The following is an 11,511-nucleotide window of genomic DNA, read 5'->3' on the forward strand; positions in this document are numbered from 1 at the left end:
TACAATAATGTATATTTCTTACATATATTAAAAAATTCTTCTTTTGTTATCTTAAATTAACATTATATCCGATATAGTGCTTGTGTAGAAGCACTTTCTGCCCAAAATACAAAGTATCTCGTTGTACAATGCAATAAGAAGAACTTTGTGCGACAAACTCGCAATGGAATTCTCCTACTCTGGCAGGAAACCAAGGATCATGAAGCAAAAAAGCACACCTTTGGGTCCAACCAAATGTGCAATAAGATCAACAGTAAGTTGATTTGAAAAGTTGTACTGAAATATTTAACTTCATTTATTTATTTATGCTAGTAACCATACAAAATTCCAGTTTGCTAATTATTAAGTTTTACTTCTCTCGTACTGGACGTGTGTTCTCATATTAGTATGTCCCAAGCAATCAGAAGTAATTCTTCATGAATAAAGTATGCTTTGAGTACTTTAGGATTCTTTTACTGTCAATAGGGGCCGCGGTGGCTCAGTGGTAGAGCGTTCACCTCTGGTGTTTGGGGTCCCGGGTTCGATCCCAGCTCCCGCCAAGTGAACTTTGTGGTGGACAAACACCGTGTGCGTGGGTTTTCTCGGGGTTCTCCCGTTTCCTCCCACTTTCTTCATTCCACCATTTCATTCATTACTCATCATCACCGTCTCCTTTAGCCTAACCGGCATAACCGTGGGACGTAAAACTCAAAAATTTCATTTCATTTTTCATTTTCTTTTACTGTCAAGTAGTAAAATATGTAAATGTGTTCACCCTTACTGGGTGAATATAACATCTGTGTAGAATGTATAGGAAATTCAATAATTGATCCAACACTCTATGTTGTAAACAAAGCTTTACTGGCAAAGTACATATTTAAACAAATTTTTGCTTGAAAAAGCATTCAAAAGTATTTGTAAGGTGTACGGAAAATCTAAAACCAAATAAAATTCCAAGGTAGGAATGATTCCAGGGCTAAATAAAGTCAATAGTGTCAACGAATTTAAATTGAAGTACAGTGTAGGAATCACTACTGTGAAGTATAATTTTGCACCAGACTTTTCGTGTATACCTGTAAATTTGATACTGTCTACCACATGAATATAACTTTGTTGGGTTGGCAACACTGTTAGTCTGGTAGTATTACATAGTATGCCAAACTGTCTCCCCTGCCGATATTTTAAAGGTGCAAAATTTCAGAGCTCTTTGTCTAACACTGGAACGCAGATAAAACACTAGAAGAACATAGCTTTCGAAGTTACGATAATTCCAGTATAAAAAGAGAAAAGTTGCAGGCTTTGAAGACGGCGAATAGTCAAACTTTCGTCTTTCTGTCGTCTTCATCTTTCAATTTTTCGTGACAACGAAGTTAGCCAAAACCTAATGTGTTTTTGTAGTGTTATTTAAGATGACTTTAAACATTGACTCAAAACCATATCACCACTAAGGGCACCGGAAGAAAGTCTTGTTACACTTGTATCGAAAAATGCAACTTTTCCATTATATAATATACCAAAAGTGTGGTGGAAGGTAACTTTCTATAGTACCCTTACATAAAAAGCACAAAATAGGGGCCTAGCTTAGGTGACTTGAAAACTAATATAGGAATTAGTTTCAGCTCTAGGTATCTATGTTTACAAACCATACCATAATTCCGTAAAGCTATTTAAGAGGGAAATTTATTTCAAATGACAGTTTTTTTTTAAAAAAAAAAGAATAAAAATCGCTAGTATTTGCTTGAAATTCTATCTTTCTTTTCAGCTGCTGTTCGTAAGATGTACACCGTCGCAACAGAAGAAACGGTGAAGGAAGTATTGGGTGTTTGGCTGCAGCAGGCGGAGCCTAGACTACTGCGTAGGTAAGTATAGTTTTACCTATTTTCCTTACAATCACGAGAGAGATCGGAAAGTTCTTACCATCACTAAATAAGCTAGGGATCTGCAACTTAGTCCATGGACGCGTTCTTCTCTACATATACGTTTTGTATTCACTACATTTCTCACATCTATAGATCACTAGATCAATATCATATACATAGAATTCTGTAAATTTGGAGGAAAAAGAGATTTCCACCGTTTCAATGCCTCTTACTTTCCCGGACCCCAAGATATGAACATCTTATTATAATAATTGTAATCCTTCCCTTTTTCTTCCTTTTAGGATATGTATCATAAAACGCTTTTGTAATAATTTTAAATGAGAAGTTACTTCCATATTTCAAATCTTAAAAGATTTAGAGATACCGACATTTTATTAGAATAGTTGTAATCCCCACCTTTTTTTTCTCCTCTCCACATCATTTCTTTCCCTTTTTACTAGCATGTCAAAAAAGAAAAAAAGGGCCGAAACAAGTGGCAAAGTATTTTAAATGAGAAATTGAAATACTGAACTTCAAATCTCTCACCTTAAGGGATTAAATACTTTACTATAATAATTATAATCCCCATCCATTTTTCTTTCCACCCCCCTTTCTTACCTCCGAGGCATATTTCAAAAGCGCTTAAATTCTTATCTACTTATTTCAAATAATATGAAAATACCAAATTTCATGTTTCAAACCTTCATAAATTCAGAGATTTCGACATCTTATAATAATTGTAATCCTCACTCCTTTTCTTTTCTTTCTCACCTTTTTTTTTCCTTTGTACTAAAATATCAAAAACCGCTTAAATATGTCAAATTATTTGAAATGAGACATCCGAATATCACATTTCAAGTCTGTAACCTTAAGGAATTCGGAGATATGGTCATATTTTAAAAATACGTCCCACACTTATTTTCCTCCCCTTCCTGTCGAATTTGCAAAAATCCTTCCTTAGTGGTATCCTACGTAACAAATCCCATGTACTGTCTATATTTAACTTGTCTATCTTAAGCGATTTAGCCTGTGCAAAGATCTGTCGGTCACTCAATCACTTAGGTCTTTGTATTTTATATAGCGAAATGAGTTCATTTTTACGCACTCATGTATTAGTACACAGTGAAATGAGATGAAATGTTAACCTTGTATGTATTTATTATTTTATTATCCCTTATAATTTAGCAACTTGCCTGTTACTTTCCTCGGAGGATGGAAATTTTAACTAAAATCGAGATTCATTACTGTTTACATTTTTATTTTCTTGTCTTCTGGAAGAAAGTACCTCTGTTAATTTTATTTTTTGATTACTCCTATCTGCTGAATGAAATCTTTTTTTTTTTAAGAATAACTTTTATTCCTTGATTAATTTTGGTGTTGATTACTTCTTTTCTATACTGCAGGAAATTTCATTTTTTGAAAACTACGATGTCAGAGTAATAGAGAGATAGGCACTTACTGTTATATTTGCCTTCTAAAAACATTTCCTACCTGCTGCATGAAAAACAGAAAGCAACTAACCTCTTTTTTTGTTGACTAATTTTAGTGTTATTTTACATCGTTTCTATCTACTGAACGAACTCATCTCTTGAGAGAAAAACTACAATACCACCCTCTTTCTTGATTGATTAGAGTTAATTACTTCTTTTCTATACTAAATGAAACCATCTTACATTCTGGAAAACTCTGCAATGCCATTGTAATAGAGAAATATGCAATTGCAGAATCTTCCAGACGATAAGATTATTTCGTTTAGTATAGAAACAAGCAATAAAGTAGTATAATTAATTAAAATACAGATGGTATTGTAGTTTTTTTTTCCTTCTCAGAAGATACGGTTTCATTCAGGAGATAGAAAAGAAGTAAAATAACATTAAAACTAATCAAGAAACAGGTTTTTTTTCCTAGAAGATAAAGACTTCAGCAGTTAGAAAATTTTGTTAAAAGACAAAATAATAGTGAATGCACATTTCTCTCTTACAAAGACATTCCCGAGTTTTCGGGAAGATAAGACTTCATTCAGTATGAAAAAGAAGTAATCAACACTAAAATTGAACAAGATATAAAGGTTAATGTTTTATCCACAAGATAAAGACTTCATTCAGCAGTGGCAGTAATAAAAAAATAAATTAAAAAAGTAAGAGTAGTTCCCCCCCCAAAGACAAAAAGATTTCAATAGGATGGAGCACGCCAAAGTATGCGTATGCGTAAACACTCAAAAACAAATTACCAGGAAAATAAATAGGGAGACATAGGTCTTAAAATGCATTCAGAATTTGAATGGATTGAAGTAAATGAAGTGATTTTCCTGCCTTGTGCCATGTACACTGAGAAATGTTTGTGCTTTCAAAGATGGGATATAAAGAACTAGGTCGATAGGTCGCAGGAGTATTTATTACTTCTCTATAATGAATTGTGAAACGACGCTAATGACTCCGACACGACGTTCCGTGAATATGGGTCAAATAAACTTAGTGTTACATTTACGGTAATGAGTCATCCCTTCTTCATTTGATATGTATGATGAAGGCAATATGCATGTCTTCCTATCAGTGATTCTTGTGTTTTGAAAGAATGAAACGTTGCAAAGATGTATTCCTCCGCTGTAAGGCTCAGGATTAAAATCCGTTTGTTTTACTGTCACAAATAATTCCAGTGAATTGTTGTTCAACACCTCTTTACGTATTAGTCACCAGTAACTTTTTTATTTTTTTATTTTTAAAGAGAAATATTTCATTGAACCTCTAAGGTATGTTCCAAACTCGTTGCAAAATGGTACGAAGTTGTCCGTGTACACGGTGCCTACTTTAGTAAATTCTACACTTTTCCTGTGAATTGCGAACTACACTTTCCCATGCGTTCTGTTGTACGTGACGCAGGATAACGCCTTGTAGGTCATCATCTGTCATTTATGTTGCTCCGTGAAGAATACAAGGTATATAGGTTCACACACTTATGACCTATCTTTCCTGTGAATCGTGAGATCAGATTGCATTTCATACAAGGCATGGAGAGAAAATTACAGAAATAAGTAAATATTTGTTCTTCCATCTCTCAGTGATTTCTTATATCAGTGATTACTTCGTTTGTTTTTCGTAACGCCGTGCTTATACGACAACACCGAGTGAGTCAATATGACATTTTCTGGATTTATCTCAATTGATGCTCTCACAGAACAATGCACATTTTCAGCTAGAAAATTAAAAAAAAAAACTTTACTGAAAATTTACTGGCACTAGAACATTGAAATAGGTAAAGTGAATAAATACCATGCAGTGGTACCAGTGATGAAACGAGTAACATACTTCGTGACTTGTGATCCCGAAGTAGTCAGATCCCTGACCCTGTATGACCCAGACAGATTCGTGCGATCCCGAGACGACTTAATATCAGACTGTGGGAGAGTATGTTGTAATTGTAAGAAACGCGATTCTTTCCTATCAAGTGTTTCTTATGAGTGATCGTCAAAATTTAATCAAATAAGGCTGTAAAACGTAAAATGTAGAATATAAGGGATGCCGCTAAACCGAAAGAGTGTTTGGGTAAAGTTTGTGTATAGTAGTGTTTAAAATTACTTTATTAATTTTCAGTATGGGAAGATGAATTATATTGTATTTGGCATAGTCAAGACACTTTGAATAAGAAGTGTCACACTACAAATCTAACATCTGAATAGGTGAGCTCGATTAGGGAATATAAATTCACTATAAAAAATTCTACCGTAATGCTATAGAGATCATGTTTGGAGTGCTTCCAAGCCATGGATCACCAGATCTGAGAAACGAGTGCCAGACTCTGTTGCCTTGTGTGGCACTTACTTCAAAGAATAATAATGTATTTTAATGAGAGCGTATTTATAAGGTAAACAATATGAATGTTTTCTTTTAACTGTGCAATCAATTACATGTTTTTCAGTACGTATTTATGATCGTTATTTTGCAGAGAACGAAGAAATTCAAAACCTGTAGTGGAAGGTCACACCGTTGAAGTTGAGGAACCCAATTAAGGAAATAAGTTAGAAATAATACAAAATATGTAAATAAGTTCAATAAATAACATTGTAATACAAGCTGATTGTTTTCATGGAACCTTATATCAGTTATTGCATAGAATGTAGGGATAATTTATTTCAATTATGTAGCAGCAGGATGCGAAATCATAACAGTTATGATCGGGGAGAGATAGGAGTAAATAAATAAGTAAAAAAATTGCACTGGAAAGTTTTGAAATGAAGATTTCATATATTGAACTTCCAAAATTATTGATATATGTAAGGTTAGGGATAATGCTTATCTATTAGGTTGCCCACTAACTGCACAGATATACTGTAAATAGTTTGTATACTTCTGACAGTGTCGATGTTAACTTATCTCTCCAGTAAATTATTGAGGATGAATTTTCTTCCAAAATTTTGAAGTGAGGGAATGGCCATCCTCAGTATTTCGCACCCTGTGTAGCAGTGGTTCTAGGATTTAATTTATATTTCTTTCTTTCCTGAAATCTGATAATTTAAAAGTTTGCTTAGCCCTTGACGCTTGTCTAGTGGTGTACGTCTTTGGTGCGCCTAGAGTCGTGGTCGATTCCCAGTGGAAGACCTTACAAACACTGAACGCATTACTGTTCGGATTCTACAGGTCAGTGTCTCATGTAAAACTTCGTGCTGAAACGGGAGGCTCAACTTCAACATCAAACTGTGGTTAATGGTAAACTGATTGGATGCTGATCTGCCAGGTCGCATAGTATATTCACCAAGGAACTCAGGAAAAGTGTTGCTTTCTATGTTGAGATAAGATACTAATCTCAATAGACTGGAGTATGGGGTATATATTCAACACCAATGTTGTGTGAGACATGGATTTATAATTTAACATGATATTTCAGTAATGTTACTCAACAGAAATAAACCTGAACCTCGTGCTGCAAAGACGCATAATGGACGAAGGAAAGAAGCATAATACAGATTGTGAAAGTATACATTATTTTGCTTTCATTTTGACCAAACACAACTACTATTTTTCAGAACATTGCTTATGTAGGTTTAACAGTTCTTTCGTCGTCACCTTTACGTTTATTTTTGCAGAATTGTTGTCTATATGAGGTTGATTTCATTTTGTATAAGGTTTGATGTGAGGCCCAGTAGTGTCAACCTTGATACAGATTTGTTTCTGCACGTGAGAAAATGATTCATCTGGTTGGCGTCATGTATAATGTTTGATGTGAAGGTTAGTATAATGTTCAGTGTGTAAGTTACTTAAATGATGGTGTGTGTTCTTTTGCCATCTGAGGGTGTTTGGATATTGCCACCACTTTATTGGCATTCTTTTAAAAATATTGCAGAAACCATAGCTTACTACTATGTTTACTATTAATAGTAAGTATGGTATGGTTTCCCCTATACATATTTAAAATAATGCCAATAAAGTGATGGCAATATCTAAACACCTCAGATGACAAAAGAATACACACCATCATTTATGTAACTTACACATTGAACATTATACTAACCTTCACATCAAACATTATACATGTCGCCAAGTAGATGAATCATTTTCTCACGTGCAGAAATAAATTTGTATCAAGCTTTACTGAGAAGCTTGCAATAAACGAGACATATTAAGCATGTGCTAAACTTAAGTGGACAGCTTGAAATAAGCTTGAGGTGACAAGCCTGTAGCAAGCATTATGTACTAAGTTTGAAATAAACTTGAGGTAACAAGCCTGTAGCAAGCATTATGTACCAAGTTTGAAATAGACTTGAGGTAACAAGCCTGGAGCAAGCATTATGTCCCAAGTTTGAAATAGACTTGAGGTAACAAGCCTGGAGCAAGCATTACGTACCAAGTTTGAAATAAACTTGAGGTAACAAGCCTGTAGCATGCTTTATGTAACAAGTTTGCAATAAGCTTGAGCTAACAAGCTTGAAACAATCTTACAGTATAAGCCTACATTATGCTTGTCGCCTGTCAACTTCGTCGCTTGAATCAGCCTTGATATACGTTTACAGACTTGTCGTAACAAGCTTGGGACAAGCTTATATCCTTGTCACGACAAGCTTATATCATGCTTGTGGCAATTAGTTCCTCTGCACGTAGAGACTTCGAGCTTCCCCCTCCCCGAACAAAATTTCACCGTACGCCACTGTAGTCATTAGTACTGAACATGTATGGAACATTTTACGTAAATTGATTCGAGGCAAAAAGTAGAGAAACAAAGAAACAAACAAAGAACTGAAGTTAATTACAATCATTTTAAAAGATGTAAAATCAAATTAATAGTTTCTTAACAGTGGTATAGAATTAGATTAGGATAAGTTGCGTTAATAGCCGCTGCGATTATTTAACGAAACTCCTATCCTAATCAATCTTACTACTACAACAACTACTGATGTTACTCTACTACGACTACCACCACTACTACTATTACTACTGCTATGTTTTTGTTCGGCGAGTGTTAACGGAACAAATTCAATATGAATTTCAATATTCAAACTAGCTGTGTTGCAACGTATACGTACCGCCAGCACCACATTTAGTGCCAAACAGATGTTCTAAAACAGTACTGCATTATGCTTGGGGCAAAGTGAATCGCTATTCGCTTTGCCCCTTCTAAAATTATTCTCTTTGCTCCACACTACCACATGACACAAAAGACTGTCTACAGCATATGGACGACGTATTTACGATAATTCTCAAACATGATAACAAAGGTAAGATCCCACCCTCTCCATGTATAGTGTGTTCGCAAACATTCTACGAAATAGTAAGGAAAGATTTCAAAATCCTTACCTCTTGAACTTTTTTTTTTTTTAAGCAAAATCTGTATTTTCCTTTTTTTTTTCTCTCGTCGAAACAACAACACGTACACTCAGGAAAGTAACGTCCTTCTCTTCTTTCACTAGTGACGTCATAAACTGGAGCAAACATTTCCTGCCCTCTGTTTTCAGTTCACTGTAAATTGCGTTATTCTCTTTGCCTCATGTATCAACTTTGCCCTCCTTTCCTTTCTCTCTCTCTCTCTCTCTCTCTCTCTCTCTCTCTCTCTCTCTCTATATATATATATATATATATATATATATATATATATATATATATATATATATATGTATATATATATATATATATATAGGAAGTGCCAATAATTTGGACCTCCATTTTTATTTTTAAACAGAAATTTGTCAATATACAAATGTATTGTATACTATTAGAAGAAAACATTTCTTTGTTTACTTGTACAACGTTCGAACAGAATTTCACTTACATTGTGTTAAATTTTCAGTTATTCCTTGATAAATAAAAAATGGCGAGTCTTGCCCGTTTGCAAAATGGTCGGATAAAGTAGACCCTCGGGTCCACTTTAGCCTCGAAATTTCAACTATTACCAAAATATCATACTTGTTTCACTTTCCTGATACATAACCACAGAAAATCACTAGCTATCACAAAAACATAAGTTATAAAGTAGACGAAAATTACTAAAATAAAAATGTACTGTGCGCTTTTCATTCACTTTTATGTCAGAACAATTGACAATTCAGAATTGTTTGATCACTATTTAATAAGAATGCGCACGAGACAACATTTATGGCTGTCTCGACTCGAAAATGTGCTGTAAAAGTGATGTCTCGACTCGAAAAATATATACATTTTTCTATTGGAAGAGCCGTGTCTCGACTCGAATTTTGCCAGGAAAATCCTGTCTCGACTCGTCTCGTGCGCATCCCTACTATTTAACTATCCCAAGCTGAGCAATATGTTTCTTATTCTTTACAAAAAAGCAGAAACATAACGCTCAACAACATCTAATACAGTGCATGTTTCATGCCACCATTGAAAACACTGTACGCACTACATCCACTTCTCACCACCACAATCTTAGCTAAATTTTTACTATAATAGTATAGTTGTTAGTATCACTTACCATTATAATCTCTAAATTTTTTACTATGATGCATCACCTTCGTCTATAATAGGCATATACTGATAACAATCTCATAAATTTTACGTCATTCGTGTAATAAATAGTAAGTAACATAAACAATAAAACACTCTACTGAAGAGGTCGGGCAAAGTGGACCCTACTCCAGTTTAGCCGCCATGTTGGGGTCCACTTTAGCCGCCAACAGTGATGTTACATGTTTCTTGAATAAATTACGTAGTATCATTTTAACGTCACACCAAGCTAATGTAACATACAACGATATTTCATTCGTGCTACAACATTGTTTATAAAATCCTGCATGTACAGATTATTAAAAAAAAACATAAACAAACATAGCTTTGCCAAATGTTAGAATCTTCTTCACACATATAATAATACCTTCTAACTCGGCTTCAATGGCCTTCTTAGTGAAAGTTTACATAGATGACTAGGGAAGAGAGCGACACCTTCCGACAGTATTACCAACTCTCTGTCCTTATTTCTTCCGGAGAAAAACAGAGGGTCCACTTTAGCTGCCCGGGTCCACTATACCAGGACTTCCTCTTTCTCTCTCTCTCTTTGTATATATATATATATATATATATATATATATATATATATATATATATAATCTGAGAGAGATATAATAAATGGATGGATATAATTCTCTTAGGAAGCAAACCATGCAATGTAGATACAAAAGTTCTTACGTTCTAGGACGCAACGCAAATTTTACCATCTTGGGTTCGAAATAAGAACTGCATATATTGTATTTTGTAGTGTCACGTTCAAACAAAATCAAATTTAGCAGGGGAAAACGTATGAGGGAATATACAATAGTGTATTTTTGTTAGTAAGATTAAGTCAAAGCTTTACCTAAACCAGCCTTTTGTTGTCTGAAAATTTTAAACGTATATTCTCACCAATACAAATATGGAACACTCAAGAGAATTAACAAATTAAGACCTGGAAATATTTTATTGACATGACAGGAAAACTCTTTATCGGTCGCATCAGATAAATATTTTGGCGCCTCCCATTCAAATTTCTGTCTTCCCATTGAATTGAAACAATTCAAAGTTGCTTGTTACCATAATAATGCAAGTGAGAAAAGTACACAGATGTTTTCACAAATTTGTTTGTCTTCTTTCGTTCTTGGTTTGGTCATGCGTTATGTATGTATGTGTGTGTTTATGTCCGGGTATAACAAACGGTTATGCGAACTCGAAATATTTTAACAACCGGTTCTAGCGAACCGGTGCGAACCCGCTGATTAGCATCACTGTCTGGATCCCATGAAGTCGAATCTTCAAAAAAGCCGCGGAGACTCAGTGGTAGAGCGTTCACCTCTGATGCATGGGATCTTTGGTTCGATTTCAGCTCGCACGAAGTGAACTTTGTGGTGGACAAGAACCGTGTGCGTGGGTTTTCTCGGTATATTCCCGTTTCCTTCCACTTTCTTCATTCCACAATTTCATTCATTTCTCACCATCACCGTCTCATTTAGCCTAGCCGGCATAATCGTAGGACGTAAAACTTCAAAGATTTCATTTCAAATCATCGAATCTTCAAACTCGATCTCGAATATGGATCCCATAAACAACTTTCAGCAATGAATACACTAAAATGAAATGAAACAAAATAAAATTTTTCAGTTTAATTTCCCGCGATTAGATATGCCTTTTGGGCTAAGGAAGACGGATGGTTAAAACAAGTGACTCACGATGGAAGAATATGGGGAATGAGAAAATGGGAG

General features: G+C 34.7%; 1 long non-coding RNA gene across 1 annotated transcript; it reads left to right on the plus strand.

The window, feature by feature from the left end:
- Positions 1-131: 131 nt before the first annotated feature.
- LOC145683524 (uncharacterized) lies at positions 132-5,907 on the plus strand. Its single transcript, XR_014131135.1, has 3 exons — positions 132-253; positions 1,742-1,838; positions 5,781-5,907. It is a non-coding gene; the product is annotated as an uncharacterized LOC145683524 (long non-coding RNA).
- Positions 5,908-11,511: the final 5,604 nt, after the last annotated feature.

This window comes from Thermobia domestica, chromosome 4 (assembly GCF_964235325.1).
Source record: "Thermobia domestica chromosome 4, izTheDome1.hap1.1, whole genome shotgun sequence".
NCBI lineage: Eukaryota > Metazoa > Arthropoda > Insecta > Zygentoma > Lepismatidae > Thermobia > Thermobia domestica.